This window comes from Salvelinus namaycush, chromosome 32 (genome assembly GCF_016432855.1).
Source record: "Salvelinus namaycush isolate Seneca chromosome 32, SaNama_1.0, whole genome shotgun sequence".
Classification (NCBI taxonomy): domain Eukaryota; kingdom Metazoa; phylum Chordata; class Actinopteri; order Salmoniformes; family Salmonidae; genus Salvelinus; species Salvelinus namaycush.
Window position 1 is genome coordinate 30221131 of NC_052338.1, and position 18422 is coordinate 30239552.

The window sequence follows — 18422 nt, forward strand, 5'->3', positions numbered from 1 at the left end:
GTACGGTATGCCTAGTGAATAGGCTACAACCCAAGGCTGGAGGACACAGACAAGTAGGGTACACTTAATTCCAATGGAATTCTACTCATACGGTATCTGTGTAGTCAACATACTCTTGCCATTTTACACAAGATGGGAGCGAGCGAGAGAGGAATGAGAGAGAAACACACTTCAAAAGGGAATACAAGGAGCATCGGCACAAGACCGAGAAAGGGAGAGATGGTGCAAAAGAGTGCACAGGAGACAGATGTTAAAATAACACGAGAGAAAGAGATGAGACGGATATGGCAGTGGTTCACACCAAGGTTATTATACAAAAAAAAGGTCAACTTAACAAACCTGTTTGGAAAAAAAATAATATATATACTGAAACTATTATCTTGACTCAAAATCTAATGGGGTTTAAACTTATTTTTTCTTCTAAATGGGGTTTTAAAATCTTCTGAATCAGGCGGGTCACATTGAGATTAAGTTATAAAGTCAAACGTAAACTCAGCGAGATGCCATTGCCACGAGCAGCAGTGCAGATACTGAGAGGTAAGACTAAAACACCTGACTGTAGACAGGAAGTCGTGGAGTCGGGAGAGGTGCATCTGCTAGGGCCAAAAGTCAGACACTTATGTGGTTTTCCAATAGCAAGGCTCAGATCAGCATTGCAGTGTTGACATTATGTAAAAATGCTTTCTTTATAACGTTGAACTAAACACCCATATCACTCACAAACGGAAATCATAATATAATATTCTGTGTTGTACAGTCAATTAGTGGTTCCTGTTTCAGTCATGCCTTTGCTCAGTCGACTGCAGCCAAAACTCAACGAGTGAGGGACAAATGCCACTACTGGGTCACAAGAGAGTCCAGAGAGGAGCAGAGCGGGGTGGAACGTTAGCAGGCAGGCGTGTTGACATATCACCACGGGGAAATGCAAACACTTGCAGGAAGTTGTACTATTGACTGCCCCACCCCCTGCCTTACTGGAAGCATTTAGGATCAACCCCCCTCCTTAGTTTACAACCAAGGACTGCACCCAGCCTCCGGTTTCTTTACCTCCCGCCAACCCTTCTTTTTATTTTCCTCCCTCACTCCACTCATGACAGTGAGGGAATAAAAAAGGAGACATGTCAGAACATGAGCAGGACTGCCCACCCCACAACACACCTGCAGCAGCACACAGGCTGAGAGAGAAAACTAACTGTAGCACTAGTCTAGCAACGCCTCCAAACGAAGTCAACAGATTGGACGTTGAGGATTAGCATACAGGTGTCTCTGGCTGAAAGCGATAGTGGTGTGACTGAATGATAGGAATTTTGAGGGGGCCTCTTGTTTTGTTTATTGAATTCCTCTGTGACAGAGAATGTAGGCTGGTTCTTAGAACAAAGTAGCCATTGCCGGGTTGGTAGCAAAACACCTTGCGAGCAAAACATTTTAACAGTCCCGAGACATGCAAGACACCCGGTTCAAACCCAGTCATTCACAAGAGCAAAATTAAAGAGTGAGTGGAACAACCATCCTTTCAAGTGTAATGACAGGGATATTCAACTGTATTGTTAAGGGGCCGAGTTACGTTTTTGACACTTCCTTCTAACATAAGAGGGAAACCGAAGGCACGACCACGTTAAGGAGTCTTCACTGTCAGAAATGGGGTAATAATAGCTTATCGCCCAAACGGCAGAGCCAAATTCATATGAAGAAAATATATATCAGCATGCCACATTTGCTTCAGAAACCGACAGAAACATTTTTAAACACATTGAGTGTTTGATTATATCTGTTCTCTTCTACCATTCCTTGCTGGCAAAGTACCCAGATGTTGTCTCTGGTTTTGGAACTGAATTTGAAAACAACCTGAGAAGTTGAAATGATAGTTTGTAATCTTCATACAGACAATGAATGCAATATTTAAAATACTGACATTGAATATATAAATATTCAACTAAATTAACTTCTTATGGCTGCAGGGGCAGTATTGAGTAGCTTGGATGAAAGGTGCACAGAGGTGCCCAGAGTAAACGGCCTGCTCCTCAGTCATAGTTGCTAATATATGCATATTATTATTAGTATTGGATAGAAAACACTCTTAAGTTTCTAAAACTGTTTGAATTATCTCTGTGAGTATAACAGAACTCATATGGCAGGCAAAAACCTGGAAAAAAAATCCAAACAGGAAGTGGAAATTCTGAGGCTTTTCAACCAAGCTCCCATTGAAATCACAGCGAGATGTGGATGAGTTTTCACTTCCTACGGCTTCCACTAGATGTCAACAGTCTGTAGAACTGTGTCTGATGACTCTACTGTGAAGGGGGACTGGATGAGAGGAGAATTAGTCAGGTCTGTCATGAGGTGACCATTCTTTGACCATGTGCGTTCACATGAGGGAGCTCCGTTCCATTGCTCATCTGAAGTCAATGTAATTCTCCGGTTGGAACGTTATTCAAGATTTATGTTAAAAACATTCTAAAGATTGATTCAATACATCGTTTGACATGTTTCTACGGACTGTTACGGAACTTTTGGACATTGTCAGGTTTTAGTGAACGCGCATCCCTGACGTTGGATTTGTATACCAAACACGCGACAAAAATATCTATTTGGACATAAATGATGGACATTGCCGGGAAAAAAACGAATATTTCTTGTGGAAGTGGGAGTCCTGGGAGTGCATTCCGACGAAGATCAGCATAGGTAAGTGAAGATTTATAATGCTTTCTATGAGTTGTTGACTGCACAATTTGGGCGGGTAACTGTATGGCTTGCTTTTGTGGATGAACGCTGTTTTCAGATGATTGAATATTGTGTTTTGCCGTAAAGCTTTTTGAAATCTGACACAGCGGTTGCATTAAGAACAAGTGTATCTTTAATTCTACGTAAAACATGTATCTTTCATCAAAGTTTATGATGAGTATTTATGTTATTTGACGTGGCTCTCTGCAATTTCTCTGGATATTTTGGAGGCATTTCTGAACATGGCGCCAATGTAAACGGAGGTTTTTGGATATAAATATGAACTTAATCGAACAAGACATATATGTATTGTGTAACATGAAGTCCTATGAGTGTCATCTGATGAAGATCAAAGGTTAGTGATTAATTTTCTCTCTATTTGTGCTTTTTGTGACTCCTCTCTTTGGCTGGAAAAATGGCTGAATTTCTCTTTGAGTTGGTGGTGACCTAACATAATCGTTTGTGGTGCTTTCGCTGAAAAGCCTATTTGAAAATCGGACACTTTGGTGGGATTAACAACAAGATTACTTTTAAAATTGTATAAGATACATGTATGTTTGAGGAATTTTAATTATGAGATTTCTGTTGTTTGAATTTGGCGCCCTGCACTTTCACTGGCTGTTGTCATATCGATCCCGTTAACGGGATTGCAGCCATAAGAAGTTAACCTCTGTACCGGCACCCCATAAATATATATATATGGGGTGCCGGTAGAGAGGTTATATATATATATATATGTGTGTGTATAGCCCCGCTACTGTTATTTTATTGTTGCTCCTTAATCACTTATGTTTATAAAAAAAAAAAAAAAAAAAAAAAAAAAAAAAATACTTTCTTTTCTTTTAGTAAATACTTAACTTTTTTTTCTTAAAACTGCATTGTTAGTTAAGGGCTTGTAAGTAAGCATTTCACTGTAAGGTCTACACTTGTTGTATTCGGCACGTGTGACAATCTTTTGATTATTTGGTTCACCCCCTCCCCAGGCCTGACCTTTCTCCTGCCCGATCTTTCTCCCCCCTGGTCCCCTGAAGTGGTTCAAGCATTCTTGTGGACTTAGAACAGCCAATGTTGTTTTTCTATTAAAAAGTATGCTTTGAGAGCAGAAACCTGAAAAACCTGTGGGAAATCTGTCTTTTGCCATGGTATCATTTTAGCATCGAGTATCGTTTTGGTATCGATTAAAGTGACACTAAACCTGGTATCGAAGTTGTGACAACACAACACACACCCATTCCAGAGCCCTGCCCGTCTGCATTCTGTGAGTGCCTTAGAATCCTTATTTGAGAAGATCCCAGGTTGGTGGTCACAAGAATAAAATATTTACTGAAATATTTACTACAAAAACATGAGAAAAAAACAATGCCTCCAATTGCCGGGACTCACAACACAGCTTCAACACTGGCATGTGGAGAGAAAGGTTACTTGAAATTGGCACTGGTCAAAAGCAGTACACTATATAGGGAACAGTAGGGCTGGAAATTGCCAGGGACCTCACTGAAGTGACGATACAATATGTATTGCAATTCTCACGATAATATATGTATTGCGATTTGATAGTGATTTTATTGCGATTCTGTGTTCCAAACATATTGCTCACCATGTGTCTGCTGCAGAAGGACAAGAGAGCCATGAGAAAACCAGTGTTGATCAGTCACGGAAATAAAGTGCCGAAAACAAATTGGCTCCCAAATGAGCTCCTATTTAAAAAGAAGATGGAGAACAAGCTATGAAAGACAAATACTGGAGTTTTGGTGCAGGTACAGACAACTTGTGCAAAAATAATAGCGATAGTCAAAACAATACATCGTGAAAGATAATATCCCGATATGTAACCGTATCAATTTTTGGGAGATAGGGAATAGAATGCAATTTGGGAAGCAGTCACAGTTGCCACATTCACCTGACCCAGGTCGGAGTGATTTGAAAGTTCTCTAACATTTCAAAAGGAACACCAGGTCACAGTTGCCACATTCACCTGACCCAGGTCGGAGTGATTTGAAAGTTCTCTAACATTTCAAAAGGAACACCAGGTCACAGTTGCCACATTCACCTGACCCAGGTCGGAGTGATTTGAAAGTTCTCTAACATTTCAAAAGGAACACCAGGTCACAGTTGCCACATTCACCTGACCCAGGTCGGAGTGATTTGAAAGTTCTCTAACATTTCAAAAGGAACACCAGGTCACAGTTGCCACATTCACCTGACCCAGGTCGGAGTGATTTGAAAGTTCTCTAACATTTCAAAAGGAACACCAGGTCACTTGACGTGATACATCCTGAGCAGAACAACCAGAGTTTCACCCCAGGGTTTTTACTAAACCACGAGTGAAAATCAACCTACCCCCAGTAACTGAGAGGGGGCGTGAAAACCACCCCACCCCAGTGACTGAAAGAGGGAGTGAAAGTGAAAGAGGAACAAGCAACACTTGTTAAAGTACACTACCTGGCCAAAAGTCACCTGCGTGAACATTTCACTCCAAAATCACGAGCATTAATAGAGAGTTGGTCCACCCCTTTGCTGCTATAACAGCCTCCACTCTTCTGGGAAGGCTTTCCACTAGATGTTGGAACATTGCTGCTATAACAGCCTCCACTCTTCTGGGAAGGCTTTCCACTAGATGTTGGAACAAGGCTGCTATAACAGCCTCCACTCTTCTGGGAAGGCTTTCCACTAGATGTTGGAACATTGCTGCTATAACAGCCTCCACTCTTCTGGGAAGGCTTTCCACTAGATGTTGGAACAAGGCTGCGGGGACTTGCTTCCATTCAGCCATGAGCATTGGTGAGGTCACTGATCGGTCACTCCCACACCGATCGAGAAACCATTTCTGTATGGACCTTGCTTTGTGCACAGGGGCATTGTCATGCTGAAACAGTAAAGGGCCTCCCCCCAAACTGTTGCCACAAAGTTGGAAGCACAGAACCATCTAGAATGTCATTGAATGTTGTAGAGTTAAGATTTCCCTTCACTAGAACTAAGGAGCCCAAACCATGGAAAACATCCCCAGACCATTATTCCCCCAGCTGCTCTGCCTCCTCCCATTTCATAAAGCTCCCAATGAACAGTTATTGTGCTGACGTTGCTTCCAGAGGCAGTTTAGAACTTGGTAGTGAGTGTTGCAACCGAGGACAGAGGATTTTTTACACGCTACGCACTTCAGCACTCGCCGGTCCCGTTCTGTGAGCTTGTGTGACCTATCACTTCGGGCTGAGCCGTTGTTGCTGCTAAACATTTCCACTTCACAATAACAGCACTTACAGTTGACCAGGGCAGCTCTAACAGGGGATACATTTGACAAACTGACCTGTTGGAAAGGTGGCATCCTATGACAGTGCCACGTTGAAAGTCACTGACCTCTTCAGTAAGGCCATTCTACTGCCAATGTGTGCCTAAGGAGATTGCATGGCTAGGTGCTCAATTTTATACAACTGTCAGCAACAGGTGTGGCTGAAATAGCCAAATCTACTAATTTGAAGGGGTGTCCACCAATGTTACCTCTAAGCTGCATGTGAGTGGACACGCAGTAGCCCGAGACTATCCCCATTAGACTACCCCCTTCTGCAGAGCACAGAAGAAATATCTGCCCACGGAGAGAAGCACAAGTTTGAACTTCACTCACTTTTCCCCATTAGTTAACAACCTTAAACGTTTCCCTTTATTGTGGCAATTTCGATCGAATCAACGCAATATTAGCCACTTTCAATGCAACATATCCCGAAACAAAAACAAATTATGGGAGAGATTTTGTTGTATGCAGAAAGCGTCGGGATAGGATTTTAATTCTATTGCTCACGACTCAGACTGTACTCTACACAGACCAGTGCAGCATAACCAATCAGAGCTTCAGTAGGCCTATCTGCAAATAGACCACTGCCATGTATGGATCTGTGCCATTCACTTTGAACTGGACTGTGTTTACAGCTGGGGTCCTGAGCAAGAGCTGCATGTAGCCACGTGCACATTGTGTTCATATCCTTTGCTAGTTAGTTATTAGCCCAGTTATAGATCATTTGTAGACAGCAAAAGGGGTGATTTCTAGACATCTTTTAAAAGCGAGTCAGTGGGTAGTGTTTTATTTTGCAACAGCCTTGAATAAGCTAAGTAGCCAATAAGCAAAGGGTAGTATAATTTGTCTGATTCTCTGTAATAATGCTATGGTTTCTTGCATCAAAGCACATTTTCAGTCACCTTGTCTGAAGGACAAGTGGATGAACAGGTTCATGTCAAGCCCTGCATGTTTTTTTCAAAAGTCTCATGGAATGTAGGACTACATTAAACACCACACATTGGCTGATGATACTGTAGGCTGAATGATAGAACAGCTATTTCCATGTTAAAATGTTATGGGATGCATTTTTTCCATTCTTTGGGATGGTAAACCACTCTGGTAGGCCTACATTATAATCAAATAGCCACAGCAGCCTACTTGGCTACTTACAGCGTGTACAGCCTCTGTGTCCACAGTTGAACAGAATTTTCACAGCGGTCAAGTTTACGCTCAGCAGACCTGAAATTTGCTCAGTGCCCCCCCCCCCCCCCCCCCCCCCAAAAAAATAGAGGGAACATTGCTGTCCACATACTTTTGTATATATATTGTAGTCTGCAACATGTGGCGTGAGAACACTCTCGTACTCATTCCCCTCCCTGCCCCAGAGCATGCTAGACAGTGCCATTGTGGTGGAAAGTGGGCTAGAAGGGAGTCACCAGGCAACTGCCTCTGAGCTTTTTAATGAGTCATAATCTCCCGTCACCAATCTAAATCAGGTCCCTTCCAGAAGGCTAGCACCCCGGGTTCGGGCTGCCTAACCAGCCCTGATCAGATAGTTAGTGGAGGGAAAGGCAGGTAGGTCACCTACCTCTCCTGCAGACCTGGGTTCAAATACTACAGCGTTTTCTTTAGCCTGTCTTAGAGTGCCAGGTGGGTGGGGTCTGCCATTTTGGGACTTCTCCGTTGATTCAATTGCATAAGGCAAACTCAAATCAAGCCCAAATGAAGTATTTCTAACTATTTCAATAGTATTTGAAAGGTCTGCCGTCCTGTCCTATGCGGGCTGGAAGAGGCCGTGTTGGACCTTTAATAGCACTGGGGTTTCCCAACGTTAAGGGGAGAGACAGGGAAGTTCCGTGTCTACAGGGTTTTCTTTGAACTTCCACTTCAATTTAAGATAGGTAACTATTTTACTGAAGGCATTTTCAGAACGGCACGCCTGCACATGCATGAACGCACACCATTTAGGCCTTATGGTTTGCTCTTAGAACAAGTTTACATATAACCAAACAGAACCAAGGGATTTAACACGGAGGGAGACATAACATTTGTGACAGCCACTTCCTGTGGCAGTCAGGTATGTGTGTTCTGATTGACTATATCATGCATCATAACCCTATGACCAATCACATTGAGAAAGTAGCCTTGAGCCAACTCCGATCAAGTCATTCATCCATCCATGGCCTGGCGGTTGGCCTAGCCCATGCAATCACAGCCTGAGGATCGGAGACTCCAGATGCCACTCAGACAGCCAGAACAGGGAATGCCTGTTGCCATAACAACAAGCGGGTATCTCTGGGGAGTGGACAGACAGGAGCTCCAGCGGGACCAGCTCCTGTCCCTCCAGCGTTGCCAGCTCCTGTCCCTCCAGCGGGGCCAGCTCCTGTCCCTCCAGCGGGGCCAGCTCCTGTCCCTCCAGGGGAAATTAGAGGAGCGGTGGTGCGCGTCTTTAAATATTAACACTGACAAGCAGGAGGCGCAGCACCAAGAGTCACAGGGAGAGAAGAGAGAAGCTACTCTATTGGACTTTGCAACCTGTCCAGGGGGTGTACTTGTACATCATGCTGCCTCACGCTATAAACATAAACAGGAGATTGGCCCATAGGGCAGAAGCCTGCCCATAGGGCAGAAGCCTTTCTGGCTTGGACAAGGCTTACCTACAGTTCTAAGGCCAGCTTACAGCCACCAGCTCCTAACCCAGTGTTTTCCATTGGCGTCAGGTAATCAGCCGGTCACATACTCATTTTCACATTAACTAGGCTACTTTCCTTTTAAACGTTTCTATTCACTAGTCCTTTGAGCCCTCTCCCGCTACAATAAACATCTCCTAGCAATCTATTGAGAGGATAGGCGGTCAGTCAAAGTGAGGGATGACAGGAAAACATAGCCGAAAGAAAGCGAGAGGTTAAACTCGCCTAAACTCGCCACAATGGCACTCTGTCCAAAACAAGCCCAATGTGTTTCTATGGGTTTATTTTGGACCTAAAGCTTGACGCCTACCTTCCTGGCTTTGAGACAAACACTCCCACTGTTAGGGCGGAGACATGAGCATCTCGTCAATATATACACATCTCTTGTTGCAGTCAAATTTCTTTACATGGAGGGGCGAGCGCATGATGCTCATGAATTATCAAGTCCCATGTAATGTAAGTGGTAACGATGAGTCGAAATCCACGACTTATTGTTTCACACATTTCTTTAGGACCATTTTATTTGTGTGTTTCACATAGCTGGCCACACAGAGTAGTAGAGCATAGTAGGCTATTTACTCTGTGTTGACTGACAACTGAACAGCAAGCATTAACTAGTTTATAAAAAGGTGACTGAATAAAGTCGATCTCTTATATCCCTTTGCCATTCATAAATCATGCAACATGGTTAAAATGTCCATGGTATCGCATCGGGACAAGTAAACCAAAGAAAACACTTTCTTATTTTTTTGCTATGTCGTCGTCGGATTACTAGACAGTGATGCTCAACTTGGAGTGACTCGTCTCACCATGCAGTGTAGCCTACCGAATCACATCGGAGAGAGAGCTGTTCATTTGGCTCCCTCATTTGCATAGGCTACTGGTAGCAGGCCTAAGCTTTTTGCTGTTTATCTGAAGATAAATGATATAAACATTAGAAGATGGTGAATCATCACTGCAGGAACAATAGGTGGTGGACAGCATCATTCTGGCCCACATAATAATTAGGGCCCTAGTGGAATCCATAAAAAACTCAACAATATTCAGAAGTATTGACCTTTGTAGGAAATCAACTAAATGTATTGAAAATTTACTAATTAGCCCAAGTTTATCATAAGACATGAACAAAATGCATCAGGGATTACAAATTTCGTGCAACTTTCTGAAGAGGCAACGAGAACGTCCCCGTGTTGTAATGCACACATCTACCAGATGGAAGCTTTCTGAAGAGGCAACGAGAACGCCCCCGTGTTGCAATGCACACATCTACCAGATGGAAGCTTTCTGAAGAGGCAACGAGAACGCCCCCGTGTTGTAATGCACACAGCTTCCATCTGGTAGATGGAAAAGTTTTTCCCAAAAACCTTCTCAATTAAAATGTTAACTACAAAGTAAAATTACCAGGCAGAACTCTCATTATTTTCATCATACCAGCAGGTATTCACTTTGCAAACTGTACCTTCACAACAAAAACACAGCCTCTTGCTAAGTGTGCACTTGAATTAAGAGTAACTATACCCAAAAATCAACATCTCAGATTTTTTGAAGAGCCTCAAAGGTCTCCCGGTGTGGTTTAAGCATGGTTGCGGACTGAGAACATCCAATTGTTGTTGTTCTATAAAAATAAAGTGTAATTTTGAAAGCAAAAATATATATTTAGGAAAAAACAGAAACCTGAAAACTAAATTAATGAAATTTTTCAATAAAATTCTCGTTAATCCAACCACAGTGTCCGATTTCAAAAAAGCTTTTCGGCGTAAGCAGAACATATGTTAGGTCAGCAACTAGTCACAGAAAGTATACAGCGATTTTCCAACCACAGAGAGGAGTCACAAAAAGCAGAAATATTGATAAATTAATCACTAACCTTTGATATTCTTCATCAGATGACACTCCCAGGACAACATGTTACACAATACATGTATGTTTTGTTCGATCAAGTTCATATTTATATCCAAAAACCTCAGTTTACATTTGGCTTTGCCTCCAAAACATCCCGTGAATTTGCACAGAGCCACATCAAATCACAGAAATACTCATAATAAACATTAATAAAAAAGATACAAGTGTTATTCAGATTTAAAGATATACTTCTGCTTAATGCAACTGCTGTGTCAGATTTCAAAAAAACTTTACGGAAAACGCAAACCATGCAATAATCTGAGTACGGCGCTCAGAGACCAACACAACCCAGGAAGATATCCGCCATGTTAGAGTCAACATAAGTCAGAAATAGCATTATATATATTCACTTACCTTTGATGAATTTCGTCAGAATGCACTCCCAGGAATCCCAGTTCCACAATAAATGTTTGATTTGTTCCATAAAGTCCATCAATTATATCCAAATTCCTCCTTGTTGTTAACATGTTCAGGACACAATCTAAACTCAAGACGCGCGGGCAGGTCCAGGCAAAAGTTCAGACGAAAAGTCATATTACAGTCCGTAGAAACATGTCAAACGAAGTATAGAATCAATCTTTAGGATGTTTTTAACATAAATCTTCAATAATGTTCCAACCGGAGAATTCCTTTGTCTGTAGAAAAACTATGGAACAGAGCTCACTCTCACGTGAACGAGCGTCACGCGCTCAAAGCATTCTGCCAGACCTCTGACTCATTCCCCTCTCATTCGGCACTTCACAGTAGAAGCATCAGACAAGGTTCTAACGACTGTTGACATCTAGTGGAAGCCTTAGGAAGTGCAACATTACCCATATCCCACTGTATCTTCAATAGGGAATGAGTTGAAAAACAACCTACCTCAGATTTCCCACTTCCTGGTTGGATTTTTTTCTCTGGTTTTTGCCTGCCATATGAGTTCTGTTATACTCAGACATCATTCAAACAGTTTTAGAAACTTCAGAGTGTTTTCTATCCAATACTACTAATAATATGCATATCTTAGCTTCTGGGCCTGAGTAGCAGGCAGTTTACTCTGGGCAGGCATTTCATGCAAAAGGTAAGTGAATATTTATCATGTTATTTCTAACTTCTGTTGACTCCAACATGGCGGATATTTCTTTGGCTGAATTGGGCTCTGAGCGCCGTACTCAGATTATGTTTTTTTGAAATCTGACGGCGGTTGCATTAAGTCTATCTTTAATTATGTGAATAACACTTGTATCTTTTATCAATGTTTATTATGATTATTTCTGGGATTTCTGTGGCTATCTGCAAGATCACCGGATGTTGTGGAATCAAAACATTACTGCACGTAACACGCCAATGTAAACTGAGACTTTTGGATATAAATATGCACATTATCGAACAAAACATACATGTATTGTGTAACATGTCCTATGAGTGTCATCTGATGAAGATCAAAAGTTAGTGATAAATTGTATCTATATTTCTGCTTTTTGTGACTCCTATCTTTGGCTGGGAAAATGGCTGTGTGTTTTTTTGACATGGCTCTGAACTAACATAATCATATGTTGTGCTTTCGCTGTAAAGCCTTTTGAAATCGAACACAATGGGTAGATTAACAAGATGTTTATCTTTCATTTGCTGTATTGGACTGGTTAATGTGTGAAAGTTACATATTTCAAAAAAATATTTTTGAATTTCCCGCGCTGCTTTTTCAGCGGAATGTTGTCGAGGGGTTCCGCTAGCGGAACGCCTGCGCTAGAAAGGTTAAGAACAAATTCTTATTTACAATGACGGCCTACAGTAAACAGTACCAATAGCAGAGGAATAATACCCAGTGTCAAAGTGGTGTAGGGAGACGCTACCTACTGATACAGAATCAGATATGTAGATGTATCCAATGGTTAAATGTAGGATTAAGTGTGGTGTAATCTGATCCCAGACTTATGGGCCTACCTTGAGTGTCCATAGGAGGACATAGTGGAGAGAGAGAGAGCCGAGTGGATTTTAGGACCAGCGAGTGCACAGCACTCCCTCCTCCCCCCGAAACACACACCAAACCAGAGGATAGATATCCTCTCTCAAACACTCCAGCCAGAGCCCCAGGGGCATGAACACGTGTAAATGGGCTAATCCATTACACAAGGCAGACTAGAAGACATGACATGCTCATCAACGCCACCATTCATCAGACACAGGCACCCTGTGGTCAAACCAGGCCCAGCGCCAGCTATACAGACAGCTCCCTGCCCCCCCCCCCGCCGACTGTGACCCTTGCCTAGCCTCATGTTACTGTACCTGCCACGGCTACTCTCAGCTACGGTAACCAAGGCTGAAGACTTCCCCTGTTGTCACGCTCGTCTTACTTTATGCTGCTAATACAGAGAGAGCGGAACTTTCCTCTGTGTGCCAAATGTCACACCATTTAGCGAAGTGTCGGCTGTGCAACAGACACCACGCATCAGGTTCCCATACAAAAGACAACTTCACTATTTGACAATAAAATATAAAATTCTGGCTACAACAACTCTAAAGTAGTAATGTAGACCAAATGACAATGGACCACAGCAATGTCTAGTACCATCCAGCATTGAGAAGACTATCAGTGTTCAAAGCAGACAATTCAGTTGCGGCATGTGAGCAAACATTTGTTTCACGATGACTCACACCATGTTTACTGCCAATCCAAGCCCCAGAGAGAGGGATCAACACTTCAAGCCCAGACTGATCAGTCACTTTTGTAATGTTCCTCCATAAAAGCTCAAGGCTAGGATTTTGGGCAGGTGCGATGTGTCTCAAAAGGAGCTGATCAAAAGTAGAGTAGGGAATAGGCAAGGGTGATTTGGTATGCATCCTGTGCCCGAGGCTAACCTGTATCCAGAGCATATACTGTACAGCAGAAGACATACAGACAGGGAGTGGGGTGTGATACCGGTATGCGTAGCATGGAATCTGGTGAATGAGGCCCTCCATGCCTGGCCGTGGAAGGCTCGCTCTTGGCGTCAGGCTGTATACATGTGGGTTGGCTGAAGGGAGCTATTTCCAGAGCGGCTCCTGGATCCAGCCTTGTACGTCAATTAGCTTTATGATAAAGCAGTTGAGTGAAACCCACTAGGGTTGTCACTAAACCAGTAAATCCATACTCAGAGGTATCGTGGCAAGAAAACTAAACATGAAGCGGACAAACTTTCCTGAGGAAAACAGTCTAGGTGTTGGAGACAAAACAGCCTGATGTCACCCAGTTTCTTTTCCAAGCTATAGCAAACAATATTTTTAATACAGGCAGTTTTCTTTTAAAGGTCCAAAAAGAGTTGTCTGCTTTGTGTTTTCTTTTTTGACATAGATACTGGTACCGTGAGAACCCTACTTGAAACAATAAAATAAGCTAGCAATGTCCTACAGGAAATGGATTTACAGTCAGTCAATTAATACAGATTATATTTATGATATACAGAGCATTCAGAAAGTATTCAGACCTCGACTTTTTCCACATTTTGTTACGTTACAGCCTTATTCTAAAATGGATTCCAGGAATGCACGATATCTCGCTGAGCATATCGGAATCTGACGATATTAGATAAAAATGACAACAATGGCATCGACCCGATGTCTAGTTTAACACCGATGTCAAAATGTACATGCATACCTATATAAAAGTGACATAATGATGCCACGAAAAATACAGTGCTACACATAACAAAAACAGAAAAATATTAAGCACACACTTCTAACAACTAAAGTTCAAGTCGAGCAGTCATTTGAAAGAGTAAGAACATTTCAATGAGACAACGCAAAGGCGAAACCCATTAACGCCAAGATAATGGAATTCATTGCCCTGTCGACAATCAACAGTCCTCTGCCGTGGATGATGTTGGCTTTTGCCGACTGGTCCAGCCCCGGTACACACTATTTATCAGATGTTGCCCTACCGGAGTTACACAAACAAACTTATTGAATGCATTAGGGATGCACCGACATGACCATTTTTGGCCACTACGATATCTGATATTTTCCTTGCCAAAAAAACAATATCGATTATTTTAAATGTTTGCGATCATTTAAGCATTCTAGTACAGTTAAATAGTTACACACAGAAACTCCCCAAATACAGGTGTGCCAAGCTTGTAGCATCATACCACAGAAGACTCGAGGCTGTAATCGCTGCCAAAGGTGCCTCAACAAAGTAGTCAGTTGTACAACAATGCATTCAACTGAAATGTGTCTTCCGCATTTAACCCAACCCTTCTGAATCAGAGAGGCGTGCCTTAATCGACATCCATGTCTTCGGTGCCCTGGGAACAGTGGGTTAAGTGCCTTGCTCAGGGGCAGAACGGCACCTTGTCAGCTCATGGATTCGATCCAGCAACCTTACGGTTACTGCCCCAACGCTCTTACCACTAAGGTACCTGCCACCACAGGTAGGGTAGGGTCTGAACTTAAGTAAATATGATATTTCCATTATTTTGAATACATTTGCAAAAATGTCTAAAACCCTACTTTGCTTTGTCATTGTGGGGTATTGTGTAGATTGATTAGGGGGGGAAAGTAATATTTTTTTGAATAAGACTAGGAGAATTGAAAATGTTCAGTAATCAAAACTGAGGGAAAAATGAAAGGGTCTGAATACTTTCCAAATGCACTATATATGATTTGTATTTTGTTGATTAGTCCAAGCAATGTTCAGTAATCAAAACCGAGTAGGCACTGGTACCCAGAGATAGCTTAGAGAGATATATATCCATCTATAGCTACTTTACAAGCAAATTAATAGGTTACTTTGCCATAAATCCTAAGTAGCAATGTCTATGCTTACCTGTTACAATACTCTGACTGATCGGCCCACAGTAGGTGTGTGTAAACTGCCTGCGTAGTATATGGGGATGTGCGAAATCTACTCCTCAGCTTTAAGTGTTGCGCCTGTGTCACCTCATTAGCTAGCTTTTGGGATGCCGCGATCTGGACAAGGCGCTTGCGGAAGTACGGTCACGTGTGTGTGAGGCAGAGGTCCCGAGTCGCACAAGGTTGGGCCGAATCAGGAGGAAGCGGCACTCGCTAAGCAAGCGACGTGACGTCCTTTGCACATGCCCATTCAACCTTTCCACCCCAAAATAAATTGTAGTTGTCACTGTCAAATAGACCAACCAAAATACCATGACAAAAAATACACTGAGGCAGGAGTGGCTGTTGTGATCAGGGTTTTTTCTGGATGAAAAAGGTGGCTTAGGTCGTGGGAGTAGCATGTGACAGTTTTGCAGTTTTAAAACAAATTTCCTGCAATTCTACACATTTTGCATGTAGCTGGGACAAAATGTTGCAGTATTAAAGATAATTTCAAGCGATTTCTACCTATTCTGCCACAGCTAATCTGTTTATTTTATACTGCTAAATTCATTGTTTTTGAATTTTCAAATTCTCCCTGTCTAGCTTTCCTTTTGGTGACTTTGTTCTCAAAAACGATATTTGTCCATTATCTTTACTAACATAAACGACTAAATCAGATATAAATTAAGTCAACACTGAAAGCGTTTTTTCCATCACGATTAGTTTTGTTCCTTTCACAGCTGTTCAAGTAAAACTTCCCCACACAAATGCATTTCCTCAAGTTCACTTCTCTGAATTGTTGATTGAGTGTTACAAAAACCAGAGAGCAGAACATACGTTTGCCTTGGTTTGAGTGTGAACTACTAGCTAGTTAGCCAGACATTACACCCTCTTCCGATGAGAACCCAAGACAACAACCATGTCTCAAAATATGTCTTTGTCTCGATTTAGCCACCTGGGATATCAAATTGGACAGCTTGTACAGTGTACGTTACGTTAACATCCAACCTCGCTTCCCCTGACAATGTTGCCGTGCGCTCGGCAGTGTGCGTGAAGCCTTTGCAACAGGAGACAAGTGCATTCGGGTAACGTTATCGTGTTACACCTGTCCATGGTCAACCGTAGGACCGACCAAAACTCTGTACATCCAATCCAGACAGCGACGTTTCCAGTACAACACTGCGTAGTTACAGTTAGCTACAGTTAGCTACATATGAACAGGAACAAGGGCAACTAAGGTAGCTAGAAGCAATAAGTATAGCTATACATCAGTGGGTACTGTAGAATCATGACCTAGCTACCTAGCAATTTAGCAAACAGGGTAATTATATTTGGCTAGCAAGCTTTCTCGGTCAGTTAATTAATATCGAGGATAAAATATAACATTGATACAAGAAACGGGTCCGCATGTCTTGTAAAATAGGCCGATGTTTGTATTTAACTTTAATGTTACCCAACAACGTTGACTAGCCCCTTCGTTTGTTAAGGCATGCAACTAGCTACCCTGCTAAAGTTATGCTAACTAGCCGGTTACAAACAAGGCAGTTCAGAAAGTAAATGGGTCACATTGGGCTGTAACTGTTAGTGTGGGTCAAACGAATAACTGGCTAGCACTAGCAACGCTATCTGGGTATATAAACAGAAACAGTTATCGAGTAATACTTTGGCTTAGTTGGTTGACTAACCACAATACCTCCTAGTTAGCTAGCTCGCGTCCGTTACGTTAGCGTGGTTAGTTGCATGCTAGCTAAACGAACGTTATCTTACTATAGCTAGCTACCGGCGTAACGCAGGAAACGGGCAGCTGACTGGCTAACGTTAGCTAGTTAGCTGTTATCGATGTTAAGGCTTTTTCGATAAAACCTACTACTCGTTCGCTATTAATTTTTAATTTAACTTGACGAACCTTGGTGTTTTGCCACCATTTTCTGTAGATCGGCGAGGCTGCAGAGTTGGAAAACGACTAATGTTATTTAGCTGCCATATCCCAGCGTTAGCAGGCTAGCCTTAGCTAGCTACTTTCTTCTCAATAAGACTGACGCTGTAGCGAAATAGTTATCTGGGTTTTTTGGTGATAATGTATAACGATATGAACAAGCGTTCTTACTTACAAAGAGCAGGCTGAACATTGAAAACCAGTGACTATCCAGGAGAATGTGGATGGAGAGCAGTAAGTGCTGTCAGATCTTTTTAGTTCCTCTTCAAATGTGGGTGAGAGAGCTCACATCGGAACTGTTGGGAGGAGTTTCAAGGTGGTAATCTCGTTAACGTCACTCTGAACGCAAGAAAACCAGGGATCACAAAACAACACTGTTTAACAAATATGCTGTTTTTGGTAATATTAAACTGGAATCCTCGAGATATATTCTTTATTTCAAATTGAGCTATGGTAATACCGCGTTCATGTGCTAGTCGGAACGAGGAATCTCAGAAATGTCCGATTTGGTAACTATACACGTGCCGCGTTCAACGAATCAGCAAATCGGACATTTCCGCGTTACCTAGTTCCGAGTATAAATGCCGATTTGGTCAACTTTTTTTTTTTTTTTTTTTACATTTTGTACCATCCCTGTACTCCAAAACAACATGTTATGACTGAGATTATACTTAACCTTCCTTCTGCTCTTACACAAAAACAGCCACAATTTACATTCTCATCCATCATGAAATGGACACATTGGAACGAATTAAAGTAAAAGAGAAAAAAAATTACACAAAATTCCTACCCTTCAAAATATATTTCTGAATTAAAGTGCAATATTTCAATGCATTGCTCTGTGAAAAAGATATAACTTACGAAAAGTTAGACCTAAACCTAAATGTTGCATTCTCTACCGTATGTACAATTCTCCTCGGAAACAAGGAAAATCACAAATGGACAGAACATTATACTTTTACTAGTCAGTCTAGTAACAACTAATCACAATACATAATATCTTCCTCCATTGCTTGCTATATAAGAACAATCTAACCAGTTTCCCATAAGGTATCCTTCATCGCCAATTTCTGAGTGACGAGCATCAGGACTCAGGAGGTGTTAAATTGAGCCATTG

At 42.0% G+C, this 18422-nt stretch overlaps 1 protein-coding gene across 1 annotated transcript in view; it reads right to left on the reverse strand.

Annotated features, from left to right (window-relative positions):
• Positions 1-17793, reverse strand: part of LOC120027535 (protein tyrosine phosphatase type IVA 2-like) — a 60284-nt gene extending 42491 nt beyond the window's left edge. Inside the window, exon 1 of the mRNA XM_038972516.1 lies at positions 17481-17793. The gene's annotated coding sequence lies outside the window, so the exon portion shown is untranslated. The remainder of the gene's footprint in view (positions 1-17480) is intronic.
• Between the last annotated feature and the right edge of the window lie 629 nt (positions 17794-18422).